The sequence below is a fragment of the Octopus sinensis genome, linkage group LG9, assembly GCF_006345805.1.
Source record: "Octopus sinensis linkage group LG9, ASM634580v1, whole genome shotgun sequence".
NCBI lineage: Eukaryota > Metazoa > Mollusca > Cephalopoda > Octopoda > Octopodidae > Octopus > Octopus sinensis.
Window position 1 is genome coordinate 90341151 of NC_043005.1, and position 23668 is coordinate 90364818.

The 23668-nt window shown below is 37.7% G+C and overlaps 1 protein-coding gene and 1 long non-coding RNA gene across 2 annotated transcripts in view; one reads left to right on the plus strand and one right to left on the minus strand.

Annotated features, from left to right (window-relative positions):
* LOC118764904 overlaps nucleotides 1–17392 on the minus strand; it is a 32328-nt gene extending 14936 nt beyond the window's left edge. Inside the window, exons 1-2 of the long non-coding RNA XR_005000740.1 lie at nucleotides 17352–17392; nucleotides 17034–17036 (exon numbers count right to left, since the gene is read on the minus strand). This is a non-coding gene — a long non-coding RNA (uncharacterized LOC118764904). The remainder of the gene's footprint in view (nucleotides 1–17033; nucleotides 17037–17351) is intronic.
* LOC115215377 (integrin alpha-4-like) overlaps nucleotides 1–23668 on the plus strand; it is a 205572-nt gene that overhangs the window by 85174 nt on the left and 96730 nt on the right. The window lies entirely within an intron of this gene.

Here is a 23668-nt window from a genome sequence, read left to right on the forward strand (position 1 = left end):
AGGCATGTCCTTTTTGTCCATCTTACTTCCTCACACACAAAATATGTTCCCTGAAAAACCTCTTCCCCCCATAATCCATTTCCTTGACCCTTTCATCCCCCCTCCCACCACCACCACTTGAACTCACCATCCATTGTATTACCCTCCCCTCTATTTCCCCACTCTCCTTCATGAACCTACCTGCTCACAGTTTGTCCCTGTTTTTCCCACAACACACCCTTCTAATATGCCCTCCCCTTGTCTGTGTCCACTCATTGCATTCCCTCCACCCACCATCTTCTGCCCTCCTTTTGCAACATCACAAACTTACCCACCCACCCAAACCCCTAATCCACTTCACTAAATACACCTCCCTGTAACTTGCGGGTGTTCTCCCCCCCCCATCATCTCATCTTTACCATCTTATCTCCCCCCACCTGAGACAACCATGTTTCTTCTCTAGTGCAACACACCTATTCCTGTCCATCAATAATACTCCTCCATCTCAGTTGAAGGGCCTTGTCTTCCAAGATTTTTGGAAAAAGCACCCACCACTCTCTGTAAAGTGGTTGGCATTAAGGGTGGCATCCAACCTTTGAAACCTTGCCAAAACAGAAGACAGGGATGGGTGCAGTCTTCTGACTTTGCAGCCAATTCCTACCAACCCATCCAACCCATGCCAGCATTGAAAACAGTCATTAAACAATGATGATGCTGTTGATGATGGTGTACCAGACACCAGTGTAATAATGACAAAGTTATTTTACCAAATTCTTTGTTATTCTCAAAATTTATTGAAACAAAGGCAATATATTTCAACAGAAATAAGATCACAAAAGGGTTACCCGTTTTGATACCAGTCCACCTGAGACTATGAGGTACAAACTTCCTGTGTTAAAGTGATCTAGGAACAAAACAAAAAACTTGGCAATTCTGAAACAACAATTGTTTACCATATTTCTGTTGAGATGCAGCACAAAGTTTTGTCAGTGAACAGTTTGCGGTCTCAAAGCGACGAAAATATTTTGACAAATTAAATTTAAATGTTGAAGTGAATCTAACGGTTTTTGTGTGTTTCTTAAATGGCTTATAAACACCTTCCACGCTGCATTTGTTTTTGTTCCAGCACACCATCTCAGATCAAGTCACTTGCTATGCAAGTACATCTCCAAAATACTTTTCTTTCATTTTTTTATGAAAACAATGAAGAATTTAGTGAAATAATTGCAATATTAAGTTGGTGTTTGGAAATTTTGATGGCACTTTTAAATTTAGATCACTTTAAAGTAGTCTCAGGTTGGTTGGTATCAAATGGGTTAAGTGCTTCCTTGTCAAAATGTATTTTCCTCTTAGCTCTCATCCAATCAAATTATTCTTGTTGAGAAGAACATCAGGATTTCCTTGAAATTTAAAATTTTCAGCATTTAATTAATTTCTATGGAATTTATTTAGTGTATGTAAAAAGCATTAGTGCTGGTGCCATGTAAAAAGCACCCTGCACACACTGTAGACTAGTAGGTGTTAGGGAGACATCCAACTGCAGAAACCAAAACAGACTATGGAACCTAGTTTGGCTCCTGGCCTTGCCAGCTCCTGGTACACCATCCAAACCATGCCAGCATGGAAAACAGATGTTAAATGATGATGATGATATATGGTGCAGGCATAGCTGTGTGGTTAAGAAGTTCACTACCCAACTATTGGGTTCAGGTTCAACCCTCCTGCATGGTACCTTGGTCAAGTGTTTTCTTATTTCTTTATTGCCCACAAGGGGCTAAACATAGAGGGGACAAACAAGGAAAGACAAATGATTAAGTCAATTACATCGACCCCAGTGCGTAACTGGTACTTAATTTACCAACCTCGAAAGGATGAAAGGCAAAGTCGACCTTGGCGGAATTTGAACTCAGGCGAAATACCGCTAAGTATTTCGCCTGGCATGCTAACGTTTCTGCCAGCTCACCGCCTTGGTCAAGTGTTTTCTGTTATAGCCCTAGGCTAATCAAAGCTTTGTGAGTGGATTTGGTTGATCCCTAATGCTTGACTGCTACTCTGTTTTAGTAACTTCAAAAGAGTTGACTGGAAGGTGTAGGAGTAAATATTCTAAATATTTTCATGGCACAGGAGTGATGGGTGGTAAGTAGCTTGCTTACCAACCACATGGTTCCAGGTTCAGTCCTACTGCTTGACACCTTGGGCTATTGTCTTCTACTATCGTCTTGGGTTGACCAAAGCCTTGTGAGTGGATTTGGTAGAAGGAAACTGAAAGAAGCCTATTGTATATATATGTGTGTGTTTGTGTGTCTGTGTTGACAACTGATGTTGGTGTGTTTACATCCCCATAACTTAATGGTTTGACAAAAGAGACTGATAGAATAAGTACTAGGCTTACAAAGAATAGGTCCTGGGGTCCATCTATTCGACTAAAAGCTGTGCTCCAGCATGGCCACAGTCAACTGACTGAAACAAATAAAAGAATGGAATTGATGAAAATCCTAATAGTTAATGGTTGACTCTTGTTAAGGAAGTGAGCCAATCGTCACTCAACAGAAATTTGATATCACTCTCACTCTTATCTCACAACCACTTCTTTAGTCATCTCTTTAACCTCATTACTTATCTTTCTCCCTCTCTCTTTAAATCTACTCCCTCCCTCCTCGACAACTCTCTTGTGGCCCCACCCTAAATGTCACTCTCTCTTACTAGCTCTTTATCCATCTCTATAGCTTTTTCTTTCCGAAATCGATCAATGGAAATCGATCAATGGAAATTGCAGATGTGTTACCAGTGCCGGTGGCATGTAAGAGAACTTTCCGTTTCGCGACCGTTGCCAGCACCGCCCCGTTTCGTGTCCGTTGCCAGCCTCGCCTGGCCCTCGTGCCGGTGGCACATAAAAAGCACCATCCGTTCGTGGCCGTTTGCCAGCTCTGTCTGGCACCAGTGCGGGTGGCACGTAAAAAGCACCCACTACACTCACGGAGTGGTTGGCGTTAGGAAGGGCATCCAGCCGTAGAAACACTGCCAGATTTGACTGGGCCTGATGAAGCCTTCTGGCTTCACAGACCCCAGTAGAACCGTCCAACCCATGCTAGCATGGAAAACGGACGCTAAACGATGATGATGATGATGATGACCCCCACCCCTTCTTATCTCCTTTATTCTTTCTTCTCTCCCTCCCCATTTCTCTCTCAGGAATACTTCCCCTCTTCCCACTCCGCCTTCTCTTAGCTCTTTATCCCTTTCTCTCTCCTTTCTCTTTGCACTTCTCTCTCTACTTAAAGCTCTTTCTTGCACTCTCTAGCCCTAGCTCTCTCCCTCTCTTGCTCTCCCAACCTTGATCATTGGATATTGACCTCAACAAATTCAATCTGACCAGGCACACATAGACACATAGAAAAGCACATGTTCAAATAATGATGGCGGTGATGATGAATCAAAAGGGGTGAAATAGCAGAATTGGAAGAGTGATTAGATTAGGGGTCCCCCCCCACTTTATACTGTGAGTTGAAATGCCATTAGGGTCAAATTTGCTTTTCCTTCTTCCAGGGTCTTTAAAATTAGTACCAAGTACATATATCTAAGTTGATGTAAATATGTAGCTTGTATGCCAATGTTAGAAATCATTTTATAAATTCGTGAATTTTGTAAGAAAGTTGGAGTTGTATTCTTTAGACCCTTTTGATACCAAACCCCCTGAGATCCCTTTAATACTAATCCTCCTGAGATATATCCTAGATCATTGATAGAAACTTCCTGCTTTAAAGTGATCTAAATTAAAATCTCATTCAAAATTCAATGTTAATTTATGTTCTAAACACCGGTTTCATAGTGGCAAACTTATTTTCCTAAATTCCCCATTGTATCCAAAATTAATTAAAGCAAATGCAGTGTATTTCAACAGAAATATAGAAACAATAGGATTAATAATGACCAATTTATTTGACTAAATTCTTCGTTATTTTCAAAATCAATTAAAATAGAGGCAGTGTATTTCAGTATAAATATGGTAATGAAAGGATTAATATTGTCAAAGTTATTTTACTAAATTTCTTGTTATTTTCAAATTAATTGAAACAATAGAACTGTATTTCAACAGAAATACTGTAACGAATGGATTTATTGGTCTAAATGAGTTATTTAAAGTAAAAAACTAATGAATAAATTTTTTAATTGAATCTCAATTTTAGGACTAAACATCAAAAAGCAAAATTCAAATTCAGTAGGACTATATGACCATATGAAAATATTATAAGAAAATAGGTAATTAATCAATAATAATTTATTAATTACTTCTCTACTTTCTTATCTTATTATAATAAATGAAATATATATAAACCATGGTTTATATAGTTACTTTGTAGTTGAGTATTAATTGTAATGTTCAACATTCTTTGTATAGGTAACTAACCAGTAATTTCATAGGATTTTGCTATCCCTTAATGAGGTCTTGTAACCTTTATTTGTACATATGAAAATATACATACATACATATACATACACACACACTCACACACACACATATGTGTGTGTGTATATGTATATATATATATGTGTGTGTGTGTGTGTGTGTGAGTGTATATTTATATATATATGTGTGTGTATGTATATATATGTGCGTGTGTGTATATATGTGCGTGTGTGTATATAATGTGTGTATGTATGTATGTGTGTGTGTGTATATATGTGTATGTGTGTATAAGCACAGGTATGGTTGAGTGGTTAGAAGTTTACTTCCCAACCACATGGTTCCAGGTTCAGTCCCACTGCGTGAGACCCTGTACAGGTGTCTTCTACTATAGCCTCAGGAGGACCAAAGCTTTGTGAGTGAATTTGGTTGGTGGAAACTGAAAGAAGCTCATCATATGTATGTGTTTGTGTTTGTTACTCCCCCTCCCCACCACCTGACGACCAGTGTCGATTTGCCTATGTCTCCATAGCATAGCATTCAGCAAAAGAGACTGACAGAGTAGGTACCAGTCTTTAAAAAAATCAGTGCCAGGGTTGATTTGTTTGTCTAAAACCTTTTCAAAGCGGTGCTCCAGCATGGCCTCAGCCTAATGACTGAAACATTAAAACAGGTAGAAGATAAAAGATATATTGATCAACATTGACCATATGTATGTGTAGGGCTGGGCATGATTTTTGGAGGAAGACTAGTAGTTGCCCATGTATGTATGTGCTCCCTTTTCACAACGCTGATGTTTATCTGAGACAAAGGCCACCAACCTGAGTAGGCACAACTTGGCACCATGGTCCTTTCAGGTTTTAAAAGAGACTGCAAAGTATCTTGCCAGACCCTCAACAATTCTGCCAATCCACTATCATGGCTTGATACTTTTTTTGTCAACCCTGAAAGGATGAAATGTAATATTGACTTCTGTGAGAACTGAACTCAGAGTGCAGAGGATCGGAACAAACATGTATTGTATTCAATGTTCTAACAGTTCTGACTAAATGAAAATGTTTTCATGTGTAGCTATGTGACCCCATGGTTTTATGGAACTCACCATCATCAATTGGTTAAATTTTTGGAGCCTCAAACAAATGCTTTGAGGTATTTGTTACAAATCATTATGTGCTGAGTTCAAATCTCACCATGGTCAACTATACTTTTATTTTTTTTTTTTAGAATCACCAAGATAAAGTACTATTTGACTGCTGGGGTCAGTTTGGGGCCAGGTCAATTCTAGGATGCATGACATTCCTATAATATATCCAAGATGTAAATATAATGGAATTATAATAGCAGACTTAGACATTTACTGACAGAAATGTTTGTAACTACTTCTCCAAGAAGTAGAAACCATCGAATCATATTGTACTGTTTTAATAAAAGGAAGGAGACATTAGATGATGTAGTCCTAGATACATTTGCCTGACAAAAACCCAAAAAAGACTGAATGGTTAAAGCTGGAACATCTTTGATTATAGTCTGGCCTGGAGTTAAACATAGATGAATCTCTGTCATACAATACAAATTTGATATAAAAAGGTTTTGTTTTCTTTTAGAATATCTATATTAGAACTTTCAAGGAAAAGGTCAAGATGTCAAATTCAGAATCAGTTAAATGAAGTTACATATGTATCCCATTACCAAATTTTAATTATTCCTTTCATAAAATGATGTCTTACAAATTAAGATGTTTGCTGAAAAGATAACAAGCTATTATATACATACATATATTATATATTATATATATACATATACTAATTTATAAGTCAAATAATGAAATCTTTGTTTATTGGAATTTGAAAATGTTACCATAAACAAGCCTGCATTTCATTATATAAGTCACATTGGACTCTGATATTTCATCCAAGATATTAAACTGTACGGTTATTCTTCTTTGTTCTCGAATCTCTTAGATAGCTTTGTTATAGTCTTATCTACTATTTTTCACTGTTCTGTGTTGTCGACTTATAACTTGATAAATTTCTTCAACAGACTACGTTCAACACGAAGTAACAAGACAATATTTATTTGAGCACGTTCTTATTCGTTCATAATGATTCCAATTTTGGTTATAGTGGTGATAGAATTGGTTCAACAAGGATACACTGAATGCCTTTGTTCCATCACAGGCACATGAAGACTTAATCTATCATCATCATCATCATCAACTTTTCCATACTTGCATGGGTTGGATGGAATTCGTTGAGGTGGATTTTCTATGTTCAGATGCCCTTCCTGTCATCAACCCTCGTTTGTTTCCAAATAAGGTAATACTTCCCTCACAGTCAAACAGGGAAGACTGAAAACAAAGAACACTTATTCATATGACAGCGACACTTATTTACAACTCTCAATGTTAAGACAGGGAAACGCTCACACTCATCCATACATACATACATACATATATTGTACATACATGCATGATGATAATTGCATATATATATATACACACGTGTGTGTGTGTGTGTGTGTGTATACAGGGGTTGGACAAAATAATGGAAACACTTTAAAATTTCAAACAAATTTATTTTAATATGGAATAGGACCACTTTTGGCAGTAATTACAGCTTGAATTCTATGAGGTATGGACTCGTAAAAAGTTTGAATTGTTTCCAAAAGAATTTTTGTCCATTCTTCAGCTAAAACAATCTCCAGTTCTTGTAATGATGATGGTGGAGGATATCGATTCCTTACTTGTTTTTCTAAAACGCACCATAAATGTTTAATAATATTGAGATCTGGGGTCAGTGGTGGCCACATAAGATGTTCACTTGAATGTTCCTCGTGCCATTCAGCTACAATTTTAGCTGTGGGAATTTGTGCCTTATCATCTTGAAAGATTGTGTTTTCCTCCAGAAACAATTCTGCAACCATAAGATGAATTTGATCAGATAAAATGCTTAAATAATGTTGATTATTAATTCTGCCACTAAGGGAAACCATTGGGCCAGTGGATTTCCAAGATATAGCCCCCACCCACTCCAATCATCACAGATCCTGCTCTATGTTTAACCCTTTCGTTACTGTATTTATTTTGAGATACTCTGTGTTTCTTTCAATTACTTTAAATATAACAAAAGAATTTAGTAAAATAACTCAGTTATCATTCAGCTAGTGTTAGGAACATAAATTGTGAGTAAAGTTTGGTGGAAGATTTTAATTCAAAACTTATGAAAACAAGGCATTTGTACTCAGAGCCAGAGATGGTTTCAGCCAAGTTGGTAACGAAAGGGTTAACAGTTGGCAGAAGGCAGTCTGGGTCAAATGCTTCTTTTGGCTATTGTATACTCATCCAGTGGTCGAAAATAAGGTAAAGGATGACTCGTCCAAGAAAATAACATTATTCCACTGCTCTAGGGATCAATTCTGTAGGTTTTTACTCCACTCTAAATGTTTTACAACATTTGTTTTTGGAAGTAGTGGTTTTCTGATTGAATGACTCTTGTGAAATCCGGCTTTGTGCAGCTCCCGGCGAACAGTTTTTGTGGAAACTGGGTTCTCAAGGTGGTCATGAAGCACTGCAGTAATTTTGAGAGCTGTACTTTTGTGATTCTTTCTTATAGTTTGCTTAAGAGTCTGACGGTCCCTATCTGAAAGTTTTGGTTTTCTTCCGGAGTTTTGTTTCGACAAGGAGGTTTTTCTCTCTTTCTCAAAGGCTGTCATTACTTTTGAGACAGTACCTCTTGATACACCAAACGTTTCAGCTGTTTTCATTATGCTAGCGCCTACAATACGAGCACCAACAATTTGACCTCTTTGAAAGTCTGATAGCTCTGTCATTTTAATGAATTTTAATTATCTTTTTCTGATGATATCTGAAAAGAAACAGCAATTTTAGCAAAACATATTAAGCAACACTTATAATGAATAAAAAAATATAAAAATAAACAAGCTTTTGACGATTTTATAGATATTTCAAAATTATAATGCTATGATGCTAGGAGTTTCTATTATTTTGCCCAAATCCTGTATATATATGTGTGTGTGTGTGTATAAAACAGAGTTATTAGTGAGGGATTATTAATCTGGGCATATATATAAGCTCTCTGTCAGTACACCAGGCAAATAATGTTTTATTAGTAAAGAATTCCACGTATCCTTGAGGTGATGTCTGAGGTTATAGTTCATCACCATTCTAGGTTTTAAGTCCATGGTTGTGCTCCAGATATATTGGTTTCTACATGGTACCTTGTCTTGTGTGTGTGTGTGTGTGTATTACACACATACACATACACAAGTGCACACACATTCACACTTTCAGTTTCTGTCTACCAAATCCACTTTTAGCGTTTTCTGAATGGCTCAGGAAGACCCTAGTTTATGTGGTAAACCTGGGGTTTATACTGATGACCCTTTCCTACACATGGTACCCATTTAAAACTATAGATCATGGCAGGGACTGTTAAATATTTTTATCATAGATATAACATGACATTAGTGAATACCAACTACCAATACTTTGGTTGTTTAATTCCTTACTGACCCAGCCATCTGGGATTCTACAAGCCTTTTTTTTTTTTGGCCTTTTTTCAGGAACTTTCTCATCATTTTTAGATTAGCTTTTGAGTTTTTATTTTATTTTAGTGTGGTTTAGTTTTTGTATGCTGAAAGGCATGACTCTGCTTAACAACTGTCTGGTGTTCTGTAATACCATTGTGATGGTTAGAGTTGGAGGCAGACTCTCAGCAAGTTAAGGTCATGACCTAATTTAAATTCTTCCTGGTAATCTGTATTTTATGGTACTTAGTTGTTAATGCATTAAAAAAAAAAAAGAAAGCAAGAAAAACTCTTCTTCTGTAACCAGTTGCTTATTCATTACATTCTTGTGTCTAGCATATATTCTTTCTTCAACAAACATCTTACTTCGTAAGCCACCATTTTATGAAGGTAGAGATGAAATAATGATAATGATGATGATGATGATGATAATAATAATAATAATAATAATAATAATAATAATAATAAAAACTTCCAGACAGATAGGGTGCTAGAGTATCAAAGGCCAGATATAGTAACGTTTAGGAGGGACAAACAAGAGTGCCTAATAACTGATGTGGCAGTGCCAGGAGATCAACATATTATCATGAAAGAAGGAGAAAAGATTGATGAATATGGGGACCTGAGAATTGAGATTTTCAAGGATGTAGCAGCTGCGAGAGTGAAACATAAGGGTTGTCCCTGTTGTCATCGGAGCATTGGGTTCAATACCACCCAACCTGAAGAAGCATCTGGGAACTTTAGAAATACCTTACAATCTAGGCGTATTGCAAAAATTGACATTTTTTGGAACTGCACACATATTGCATAAAGTACAGTCTGTCTGAGGTACTTGTTGTGACTTGACAGAGTACAAGCCCCAGGTAGACATAATATCTCTAATCAACAACATCACAATATCTGATGCTGTGCGACTTCTTAAATAATAATATTAATTCTTTCTTTGAAAGACACAAGTCCTGAAATTTTGGAGAAGGGAGCTTGTTGATTACATCGATCCCAGTGCACAACTGGTACTTACTCTATTGACCCCTAAAAGATGAAAGACAATGTTGAAAAAATAATAATAATATTTGTATAAACTTTTTCACAGGACCAGCAATTTTTAGTGGGAGGATGTTAATTAATCACATTGACCCCTATACTTGATTGGTACTTTATTTTATCAATAACCCCCACCCCACAAAGGATGGAAAGCTAAGTTGACCTCAGCAGGATTTGAACTCAGAACATAAAGAGCCAGAAGAAATACCACGTTATATTTTCTCTGATGTTCTAATGATTTTGTGAATCAATTAAAATTTACTAACGAGAGACATTAATAACTTGAATTTCAAAACCTATGACTTAACCCATTTCATTGATTAGATTTACTTTTATTTTTATGTTCACATATCAGAACCCTTTAGTTTGGTTGGGAAATATTATAGTCTGTTAGGCTGATAGGAGTCCCTAGGTGATGTAACAGGGTTTAAGGAGGAGCTGGGGGTCAAGTTTTGTCATACTTTTATTCCTAAATACACAAAAGCAATTAAAATGCTTCAAAGTAGATGTAAAGCAATTCATTTTCTAGAGTTGTGATTCTTAAAACCAGGTGCTATTTCCTCCCCACCACCAACACCACCGCCGCCACTTTCCTACACTCACTCGGGAGGAATGGTAGTGAGATTGCTTTAAGAAGATGGTTTTCCTTTCTAATTAGTGAGGGTATTCTTCAGAGATTGTTGGGTTTATTGTTAGCATTTTAAAATTCCTTGTATTATTGTTATCTTCCGTAGTTTTGTGTGAGTCACTTTTCTGGGTAATGTCAAAGTGGGAGAAAAATCTGGTGATGAGAGATGTCAATGTAGACATGGGTGGTGGTGGTGGTGGCAAAGGAGAAGAGACAAAAAAAAAGTAAAGAATCACTGTTTAACCCTTTTGTTGCCATATTTATTTTCATTATCATCATCATCATCATCATCATCATCATCACCATCATCATCATTTAACATCACTGATTTGGGCTTTTATCTTTTCAGGGTCAATAAAATAAATACCAGTTAAGCACTGGGGTCAATTAAAGTGACTTAGCGCACTCCCCCAAATTACTGGCCTGGTGCCAAAATTTGAAATCATTTTTAAGCTGAGGTTTGGTCTTAAGATTGCAGAATCGTTCAGACACTGAGCTAAATGCTTAGCAGCATTTTGTGCGTCTATGTTGTGAGTTCAAATTTCACTGAAGTCGACTTTGCCTTTCATCCTGTTAGGGTTGAAAAAATAAGTACCAGTTAAGCACTTGCTCTCTCTCCTGAAACTTGCTGGCCTTGTGCCAAAATTTGAAACTGGATTGGTGCCCCCTGACTGGTTCTTGTGCCGGTGGCATGTAAAAAGCACCATCCGAATGTGGTCGATGCCAGGTCCGACTGACTGGTTCCCATGCCAGTGGTGCGTAAAAAGCACCAACTGATTGTGACCAATACCAATACTCCCTGACTGGCTCCCATGCTGGTGGCATGTAAAAAGCACCCACTACACTCTCAGAGCGGTTGGTGTTAGGAAGGGCATCCAGCTGTAGAAACTTTGCCAGATCAGATTGGAGTCTGGTGCAGCCACTGGCTCTCCAGACCTTAGTCAAACTGTCCAAACCATGCCAGCATGGGAAGCGGACATTAATTGATGATGATGATGATGATTAAGCTGGTGTTTGGAACATAAGTTAGCATGAAATTTTGATGAAAAGTTTTAACTTAGGTCACTTTAATTTAGGCCAAAGTTTTATGAGTGGATTTGGTTGACAGAAACTGAAAAAAGTCCATTGTGTGTGTGTGTGTGTGTGTGTAAAATTTAAATAATCAGAAAATAGAGAAAACTTTTGATCAACAATGAAACAAATTGAACCACATCGGTTGACTATTTTTTAATACAAAGACATGTTTATCCTGTTGTTACCTGTCCCCTATGAGCATGGTTTGCCTGCATACCTATACCCAGGGACAGAACAGGTAATTGATACTCATAATAAATATCGATACTATTATCCCTTAGTTGGTTACCACAACTGCTAACTCTGCTTTCCTACATATATATATATATCTGTAAATATAATATGTGACAATTATTCAGTAGCCAAGATAAAACTCTGAGTTTCAGATGCCGAGGTGGAAGAAACTCAGAGTTTTATCTTGGCTACCGAATAATTGTCACATATTATATTTACAGATAAATTCCTCTATTTACATAATATTGAGGCCTCTTTCTTTCTTTTGTTATCTTACCGTTTTTACCAATATATATATATATATATATATATATATATATGCACATATACACACACATACATATATACATTTGGGATACATATACATTTGTTCTCAATGTTATGTCAGCCTTTGAATTACTAAACCTGTTATTGGTCTTCTGTATATTTGCATTGTTATTGTTGTTGTTGTTAATGCTGTTGTTGTTGTTGCAATAAGTGAAGGTGAAGGCTGCATTGGTAAAGCTTGAACTCGATGCCTTGTAGTATTTGGTGCTGTTTTAAATGTTCTGAAGTCAGCATCCTGCTGAGCTTTGCATTAGGAATTTTTTGTATCCTTTCCAGAATTGATAAAACACATAATGGGACTAATTTTACTCACTATCTCTTCTAAAAATCAGAATTGATAATAATGATAATAATAATAATAGTTTCAAATTTTGCCACAAGGGCAGGTATTTTGGGGGAGGGGATGTGTTGATTACATCAGCCCCAGTGTTTCACTAGTACTTAATTTATCGACCGCAAAAGGATGAAAAGCAGGGTCGACCTCAACGAAATTTGAACTCAGAATGTAACGGAAGATGAAATACTGCTAAACATTTTGCCTGGCATGCTAACAATTCTGCCAGCTCACTGCCTTAATAATAATAATAATAATAAAAATGATGATGATGATGATGATCATCATCATCATCATAATGAGTTTATTATATATCAGTGCTCAGGTGCACAGCAATGCATCAGGAAAAGGGGTCAGAAAGCAGCAGTAAGTGAATTAGAAAAGTGAACAGTAAAAGAGCTATAAAGGGGAGAGGGTGCACAGACATGTCGGGAGCAGTGTTGGTTGGCAGATTAGGGAAGCATAGAATTTTTGTAAATGTTTTAATGTAAGAAATCAGTATTTTAAGTGAAAGAAGGGATAAATCATGATTTTTTTGTTAAATTGTTTGGCACTCAATGATCATATAACATCTGAAATTTTCATTTGAAGAATCTCGCTTGGATACACATAAATGTTAAGAATTAAGAACTGAGGTATGTCAGTGCAGTGTACAAGCGACAAACTAGAAGCGAACAATTTGAGTAGATCATAATATATAATATATTATATTCAGAAATGAGTTTGCCTGATGCCTACCTTAGACACGAGGGTAGCTTTTATTTTCAATGTCACTAATGGAAAATGGACAGATCTTATTTAGCTCAAGTATTTAAACATCTGTGTTTGATAGACATGTTTAAATTTGCCACATCACATAAGTTGTCGCTTTTTCTCTTAAATATGTATGTATGCATATATATATATATATATATATATATATATATATGTAACTATATATATTTGTAACTATATAAATATTAATATAGATATACACACACACATACACACCCATACATATATGTATATACACATGTATATATATAATGTTTTCTGTTGTTAATAAGTGTCATATTTTGTTTCATTCTTCTTATTTTTTTTGGGTGTTTTGCAGTTTTGTTTTTGTAATTATTTTTACAGCTGGGTGCATATTATTTTTTCTTGTTAAGCACCCCAGTGTAAAAGCAGAAGTGCTGCCTCCATGTTAGACCAGAAAACTGAAGGAAATAAATTTTTGTACTTTTGAGAAGAGTACCACTCAATACCTTTCGTTGTAGTAGCAGAAGTGGTAGTAGTAGTAGTAGTAGTAGTAGTAGTAGTAGTAGTAATAAAGTTTGAATATGTGACAGTAAGGTTCAGTAATCCAATAACTTAACCTTATAAGTGATTGACTTGAATGTCAATATAGACTAGGAAATATATGAAATATAGACTAGGAAAGCACGTGCACACACACACACATATATATATACACACCACACCACCTCTAAATTATGCATGTGTGTGTGTTGGATTGAGGACTGATGAGAAAATGTTTTAGACTATTTTTTCTTTCATTCCAGTGATTGAATTGATAGCAGGAATTAAATATTAGCAACTAACCCTTGGGTCCCTTAACTAGAGTCTACTCTGTTGCAAGCATTTAACCCAGGGTCCCTATTTGGAGAATACCATTCTCCTTCCCAGCTCATAGATACTGACTTTTCTATGGCTAACTACTTTCCAGAGTGTATTGTTTGCTGTTTGTTTCCTTGGTACCAGCACTTGTGGGATCACCAAGTAACTTGCAAGACAAAAGAAAAAGACCCTCAACTGAGTGGGGTTATTGTACAAAAGAAATGGGCTTAATGCCTGGTTTCAAGGGGCTAAAGTATGAATGAGGGACAAGCACAGGTGTCTTGTTGTAGGGGAGATATATGGCTAACCTGCAAGATACATGTCTACCAAGGTATATTGTTTAGACTGAACTATAGCTCTCATCTATTAAATGTCATAAACCTCTCAGAAATGTACCCCCCTCTTCCCAAAGGGCTCTTAAGAGCTCCTTGATGGGGTGCTTCTGAGGTATTTACATTCATAATATCTATACTTCTTTGAATTGAGGCATGAAAAATGAGGTCTTTCAGGTTAGCCTGGTGCCCTATTCAGACTGAGAGATGCTTCTCATCTGTTAAAATGACATTAAACTGTATACAAGCCCCAACCAGCTCTTAAACGCCCCCTTAGGGGTACTTCCCAGACATTTTCATTCATAATATTTATGCTTCTGTGAGTCACAGCCTGAAAAATATCTTCACTGAAAGACTGGTTGTTCTATCCACGATGGCACTTTTACTTATCATTGCTGTCTTTATTTGACTTACTGCTGCTTTCTGTTCCTCTTTTACTCTTTTCTGATCAGCTGTATATACACCTAAATTATGTCTACAATAAATTAATTATTATTACAAAAGTAGCCATTTAACTCTTGCTTCTAAAAAATCCATGCTTCCTGAAATTCACCAACGCCACTGCATTTAAAGTACCTCTGCACTCTTTTTGCTGTTCACTCTTATGTCTGTCTGTGTTCTGTTCTCTCTACCATACACGTACTCCCAGGCTTCCTAGTTGCCATCTTCCTTTAATTGTTGTCTTCACGTATGGCATTCTTTCTATCCCTTCTTTTGCTCTTTTCCTGATGAACTGTATTATTATTATTATTATTATTATTATTATATTAAGTACATCTGGGTTTTTTCTGGTTTTGTTTTAATTTATATAGTTTAGTTAGATGTGGTCTGGCAAAGCTCATGATCTTTTTTACCGGGCTTATTTGCTTAGCAGGCAAACAGAGACAAAAATTTTGATACCTTCAGACTAATGATTCATTCCAAATGAATACAACAGAATGGACTTTGCTAGGCACCCCAGTGCAATGTGCTGGTGTTAAAACCAGATAATGGATTATGGTATGTTAAGATCCATGAAATAATAATAATGATAATGATAATAATAATAATAATGATGATGATAATAATAATAATAATAATAATAATAATAATAATAATAGTGGCAATTATTGTTGGGTCCTTGGTAACAGTATTAGGAGGCATCAAGAGGAATATAAAAGAAATTGGAATAGAGTGCCCAGTAGAACTGTTACAAAAGGTTTGCCTCCTTGGTAGGGCCAGAATAAACAGGAAAGTATTAGATAGCTGAAAAGAACAAATAGCATGGTACTGTAGGCTGCAGTATTAAGTCCGCTATACATGCAAGACTCCAGGAGTTCCAACAAAACCTGTGACAAAAAGAAAATAATAATAATAATAATAATAATGATATTGATGATGATTATGATGATGATTTCTTTTATTTGCCACCTGGGCGAAGATGAAGGGGACAAATAATTATTGTATATAGTACTCAGGTGTCCTCATTGGAAAAGGGTAAAAGAGGGATTAGGAAGCAGTAATAAGTTAAATAAAGAAAGCCAGCAATATCAACTGAAAGTACTTACCTAATACACAGAATAAGACAAAAAAACACAGAAAAGCGAAGTGCGGTAAAGCCATAAAGTGGAAAAGTTGTATAGGCATGTCAGGAGTACTATTGGCAAATTTAAAAAAACAAAGAATTTTTGCCATGTTTCAGTGTAAGAATTCATTATTTTGCGACCAATTCTATTCATTGTACTTTTCCCCTACAAATTTATAGACTTGTTTTTAATGTTTAAAACACATTAGTGGGTGGTGGTGAATTTCAGGGTGCATGGAATTTTTGAAGGATACATTGTCCTGGCAGCTTCTAACTGACACGGGTAGTTTATTCTTCCATACTTCAGAAATGCTTCTGAGTGTAAAAAATAAAAATTTCCAAAAATCATGGGTGCCACACTTTTTTTTTTTTTAAGCACCATCCCTTGAAAAAAAAAAAAAAGAAGGAAAGAAAGAGAGACCCCGTATATAATATCTCCATGTCTACATGATATCTATGTGTCCTTGAATCCCAGCATGACGAGACGAAATAAAGGCAATGTCTCCAGTGGTTGTACCCAAACTTCCTAAGATATTGCTTACCTCGTCAAAATTAATTTCAATGAAATTGTTAATATTTTCATTTACTTTTCTTTTTTCCTTTTTGTTTATTTATTTTTTTGCATTTTTGGCATTTACTCACTGAAATAGCTTCTCCCCTCCTCCTCTTCTTCCCCCTCCTCCTCCCCTTATCATGTAAGGCATCTTAAGGGTATTTAAAACTAAAAGTTCTACTCCTTCACCTTTACCATCCCCTGCCCCCGCTCTCTCATGACACTGCCGGGGGGGGGGGGGGTAGTGCTTATCTTGTTACTTTGCAATTTACCATTAAAAATTAAAAAAAAGCAGAAAACATTTCCCCATTTTGGAGCTGAGTTGGGAAGAATTCCGATTAAAAGTGTTTTAAAGTCATCAGGTAATTTACTCTCACTGTATTTTATTTCCAAGTAAAACAAACACACACACACACACACACTGTTGTCTTCTGTCTTACCCTCTTTCTTATTATCTCTCTTTCTCACTTATCCATTCACTGTCTCTCCCCCTCTCTCTCTAACTAATCTTTCACTTTCTCTCTCTCTCTCTCTCTCTCTGTTCTTTCACTCTTTCTTACCCATACTTTCTCTTTTTCTTCTTCTCATTCTCACTTTCCACTCCTTCCTACCACTACCCCCCCACCTATTCTCTCTTATATTACTGTATCTGGTCAGCTGGCAAAAATGGCAAAGTATCTGTAATTCAAAGAGTCTGTTTGTCACATTCAGTGTCACACTGAATCTTCCTGAGAACTGTGTGGCTGTGTGGTAAGTAGCTTGCTAACCAACCACATGGTTCCGAGTTCAGTCCCACTGCGTGGCACGTTGGGCAAGTGTCTTCTGCTATAGCCCCGGGCCGACCAAAGCCTTGTGAGTGGATTTGGTAGACAGAAACTGAAAGAAGTCTGTCGTATATATGTATATATATATATATATATAAGTGTGTGTGTATATGTTTGTGTGTCTGTGTTTGTCCCCCTAGAATTGCTTGACAACCGATGCTGGTGTGTTTACATCCCCGTCACTTAGCGGTTCGGCAAAAGAAACTGATAGAATAAGTACTGGGCTTACAAAGAATAAGTCCCGGGGTCGATTTGCTCAACTAAAGGCGGTGCTCCAGCATGGCCGCAGTCAAATGACTGAAACAAGTAAAAGAGTAAAGAGAGTATGTCTGTGGGGTGCTCAGCCACTTGCACATTAATTCCACCAGCAGGCTTTTCCATTGGTTCGATCAACCGGAACTCTCGTTGTCATAACCAATGAAGTACCAGTTTGTGTTTTTCTTTTCATTTTAACACTATTTTAACACTTTCTCATTTTAACACTGTAGAGTGTTTACACTATATTACACTATTAACACTCTACCCTGTGGGAGTGGTTGATGTTAAGAAGGGCATCCAGGTTTAGAAAACCATGCAAAATCAGACTGGAGTCTGGTGCAGCCTTCCAGCATGCCAGTCCAGTCAAACTGTCCAACACATGCCAGCATGGACAACGGACGTTAAATGATGATGGTGATGACTGACCAATTTACAGGTTATTTGTGGACTTAAAATTCTGAGTTCAAATCATACTTGAAGTACTCTTTACATTTAATAGACTGGCAATTCAGTATGATAGGCTAATATTATATGTAACAGGCTAACATTGTAAGGAGTAGACTAACCTTATATGAGGCTGAATTGCATTGCATCTCATTGGGCAGCGTTATGTATGGTTGAATAGCATCATATGTGGTTGAATAACACTATATCTGGTTGGATAGCTTTATATCTGGTTGAATAGCTTTATATCTGGTTAGATAGCATTATATCTGGTTGAATAGCTTTATATCTGGTTAGATAGCATTATATCTGGTTGAATAACATTATATCTGGTTGGATAGCATTATATCTGGTTGAATAACATTATATCTGGTTGGATAGCATTATATCTGGTTGGATTGTTTTATGTATAGTTGAACAGTAACATATATAGCAGAGTAGCAGCTTATCCAGGGGAAGGTTTGTCTCTCCGGCTACTGGGTTATGAGAAGCTTGAGCCACTGTTTGTGCCACATCTAAAGAAATTAAAATGAAAAATGTTATTCAATTCACTAAGAGTGATGGAATTTGTGAAATGAAGTATATTTTAGGACACAGGTATGGCTGTGTTCTAAGGAGTTTGCTTTCCAATCTTGTGGTTTCAAGTTCAGTTCCACTGTGTTATTTTGGTCAAGTGTTTTCTACTATAGCCTTGGAACTAGCCTTGTGAATAAATTTGGTAGATGGAAAACAAAAGAAGCTCATCATGTGTGTGTGTGTTGGTGCATATATGTATATATATATATATATATATATATCTTTCTCTTTTCTCTCTTTTACTTGTTTCAGTCAATTTGACTGCGGCCATGCTGGAGCACCGCCTTTAGTCAAGCAAATTGACCCCCGGACTTATTCTTTGTAAGCCTAGTACTTATTCTATCGGTCTGTTTTTCCGAACCGCTAAGTTACAGGGACATAAACACACCAGCATCAGTTGTCAAGCAATGTTGGGGGGACAAGCACAGACACACAAACATATACACACATACATGTATATATATACATATACATATATACAACAGGCTTCTTTCAGTTTCTGTCTACCAAATCCACTTACAAGGCTTTGGTTGGCCTGAGGCTATAGTAGAAGACACTTGCCCAAGGTGCCATGCAGTGGGACTGAACCTGGGATCATGTGGTTGGTAAGCAAGCTACTTACCACACAGCCACTCATACGCCTATGGTAAATATAATAAATAAAACTTGTGTCTAACTCTTCACATTCCATTATCTTTTAACCATTACGATGCACATGTGAGAGGAAAATTCACTGATGGCTGTGAGAATGGCAATACCAATGATGGTTATTAATAATTACTAATACTTAAATGGCCAATACTTGATTGGTCACTCTTGTACGTAAGTGCCTACTTTCAGTTCATTTAGTCACGTATTTACTGATCTTGTTACTTCAAGAGAACACACAACAAGCAATGTCATTCCTGATGATGATGATGATGGATGAGGTTTCAAGTTGTTCTGACTTGCAAGAACAATAAAACTTGGCATGAAACACTTCCCGAATTGTTTTTTCCAAGTACTTTCGAGTCCTTAGATGCAAGCATGACTCTGTGGTTGAGAAGCTTGCTCCCACAGTCATTATGGTTTTTAAGTTGGCACATTCGGCAAGTGCCTTCTACAATAGTTCCAAGATGAACAAAGCCTCATGAGTAGATTTGGTAGATGGGAAACTGAAAGAAGTTTGTTGTTTATGTGTGTATAGCAGCTCCATTGTGTGACTTTTAGTGGACCCCAGCAACTTTGTGTTTCGGGGCCCCATTCCTTCAATCAAAATTCATAATCTGTGCACCCTTTATTCATAGCTATATTTTACTTTATTCTATCTGAAGTTCAATATTTCCCGTTATCCTAAAGGGCATCTTTAAAAGTACAACTTGTTAAATTTATTTAGGTCTCTTACAAATTTCAACAAGTAAAACTTCCAGATATGAATAAAAGAGCACTTTTATAATCCAGGCAACTTTCAAAGACAAACATGGTGCACTTTTCACTTTGTGAAATCATCAATCAGTTCAGAATAATCAGGCTGAGAGCTAAGTTCGTCTTCAATAGATATCATAGACAATCCACCAAAGTCTGGTACACGTTTGTGGTATATTGAGTTTGATGTGGGGTCATGTGCCTTTTTTTTTTCCGTTCTTAGTTAATATCCTTCTGGGATCAACATTGTTTATAGACTATTAGAAGGGTGTGTGTGTGTGTATGTGTGTGCATGTGCATGCATGTGTGTGTGTAATTGCGTGTGTGTGTGTGTGATTGCGTGTGCGCGTGTGTGTGTGTGTGATTGCGTGTGCACGTGTGTGTGTGTGTGTGCGTGTTTGCAAGTGGATGAGAAGTAATAGAGTAAATGTCAGTTAATTACTGAGCTATTGATTAAATCAGCTAAACTCTTGCTCTCTTTTTCCTTCTCAACATGAAAATATGTGGACTTGTACCAAAATTAGAAACTGTTACCAATATCATCATCATTGTCATTATAGTCATTGTAATTAACATTCATTCTAATTAAGACTTGTCATGAATCAAATGAAGTTTGGGTAGCTGACTGATCATACCTTTTCTGCTTTCATTCTCTCTCTCTCTCTCTCTCTCATTGCTATCACCTTTTCTATCTACTTTCATTATTTTCAAGTTGTCCCCACCCGGCTCTCTCTCTCTCTCTCTCTCTCTCTGCTGATTACACAATATCTCTTGACTCCAGAAACCATTAAGTCTGGGTCAGTGCTACCTTGCAGCAACAATAGTGATGGTGGTGGTGGTGGTGGTGGTGGTGACAGCACCTACAACCTATACAATACACACCAACCACAACACCACCACCACCCTAGCCTCCATCACTACCACCTCCACTATTACTACCTCCATTCTGTGTAATACTCCACCATCATCACCATTTACACCACCGCCACCACCATCTCCATGTCTATCTCCATTATAGCTTCTTCCTTCATCGCCACTTCTACTGTCACAACAACCACCACCACCATCGCCACCCCACCACCATCACTGCTAACACCAGCTGCACCAACACCACCATGTTTGCCTCCACCCCCTTATTCTATCGGTCTCTTTTGCCGAACCGCTAAGTGACGGGGACATAAACACACCAGCATCAGTTGTCAAGCAATGCTAGGGGAACAAACACAGACACACAAACACATACACACACACACACACACACACACACACACACACAACACACACACACACACACACACACACACACACACATATATATATATATATATACATATATACGACAGGCTTCTTTCAGTTTCTGTCTACCAAATCCACTCACAAGGCATTGGTCGGCCCGGGGCTATAGCAGAACACTTGCCCAAGGTACCACACAGTGGGACTGAACCCGGAACCATGTGGTTGGTTAGCAAGCTACTTACCACACAGCCACTCCTGCGCCTATTGCTTTTTTTATAATTTTCCATAATGTATCTAGGAATACAACATCCAGCGTGTTCTTTTTGCCTTCCCAATCAGTTGGATATGGTTTGAGTAAGGTTCTAATAGGTGCCATGGCTGTTAGAAATAGCAGCCAAATCTCACTCAAACCTCATCCTATCATCTCAAAGACAAGATGGTCACAACTTGTGTTCCAGCAGTGACCATCCTGTCATTTTGTATAATAAGGCAGGATGGTCACAGCTGGAACAGCCGTACATTGTTTACTGTATCATTCTTTTTTTTATGATAATGTATAAATGTGTGTGTGGATGTATGTGTGGTGTGTGTGTGTGTGTGTGTGTGTGTGGATGTATGTATGGTGTGTGTGTGTGTGTGTGTGTGGATGTATGTATGGTGTGTGTGTGTGTGTGTGGATGCATGTGTGTGTGTGTGTGTGTTAATGTATGTGTCTGAACATATACGAGTGTGTGTGTGTAGATACAAGAAATTAAATAGTTGTTATACACTCAGCCGAAACGTGTTAACAACAAACAAGAGGACAAATATCCATCAAATGTAAATAATGTACATTGACAGAGTGGCTAACCAGCTTCCATGCCAGTGGCACTTAAAAGGCACCATTCGAGCGTGATCGTTACCAGTGTCGCATTACTGGCACTCAAGCCCCGTGCTAGTAGGGTATTAAGAGCACCATCCGAGCGTGATCGTTGCCAGAGCGGCTATCTGGCCTCCATGCCAGTGGCACGTAAAAGACACCATTTAAGCAAGATCGTTACCAACGTCACCTTACTGGCACCTGTGCCGGTGGCATGTGTAAAAGATTCGAGCAAGGTCGTTGCCAGTGCCACCTGACTGGCCCCGTGCTGGTGGCACGTAAAAGCACCCACTACACTCTCAGAGTGGTTGGCATTAGGAAGGGCATCCAGCCGTAGAAACTCTGCCAGATCAAGATTGCCATCTGGTTAGCCAACCCTCAGTCATACGTCCAACCCATGCTAGCATGGAAGGCGGACGTTAAACAATGATGTTGATGAATTCCTCATCTCTCAAATATGGAACTGAAACAATGATTACATTTGACAGAGTAATCAGAATGCAAACAGGTTAATGTACATTTTTCCCATGCTTACCTGAGTCAGATTTTCTACTGTCAACCTCTTGTCAACCCTCACCTGTTTCCCTTCCGACAAAGGTAATATGGCATCATTTGTGTGAGGCTGATGGAGCTTGTGGAAGAGGGAGACCCATAAAGATAGGGGATGAAGTATTCAGGGCTGATCCCCAAACACTGAGCCTTATGAAAGGAATGACTAAGGACCAAGATATCTGGTACATTGTTGGACTCAGGAAGACCTGTCCTCCACAATGGAAATGATTCTGGCACTGGTGCCACATTAAAAGCACCCAGTACTCTCTGTGGAGTGGTTGGCATTAGGAAGGGCATCCAGCCATAGAAACACTGCCAGGACAGGCAATGGAGCCTGGTGCTGCCCCTGATCTTACCAGCTTCAATCAAACTATCCAATCTATGCCAGTATGTAAATGGACATTAAAAGATGATGACAACGACAACAACGACAATGATGATGATGATGATGATGATGATGATGATGATGATGATGACATGATGTCAAGACAAGGAGACTCAAACTCACACACACAATATGTAATGGGCTTTCAGTTTCCATCTACCAAATCCACTCACAATGCTTTGGTTGACCTGAAGCTATAGAAGAAGTTCTCTTGCCCAAGGTGCCAGGCATGGGGATTGGACCGTGGTTGGGAAGCAAACTTCTTAATCCCATTGTCATGTCTGCATGTGCATATAGGATTAACACTTCTTTATCCAGTTTTGTCACTTCCTTTTCAGGGATTGTAGGGGAGACAAAGATTTGGCTGTTATTTATAGCACGTCAAATCATCCTTCCATGTAAAAGTCCCACTTGTTGGTTACCTGTGGTGTTGTTGGTGATGGTGGTGATGATTGGGGAACTGGAAGGAGCCAAAGATTTTGTTAGAAGTTATAAAAACTCAAGTCCCTTCTTCT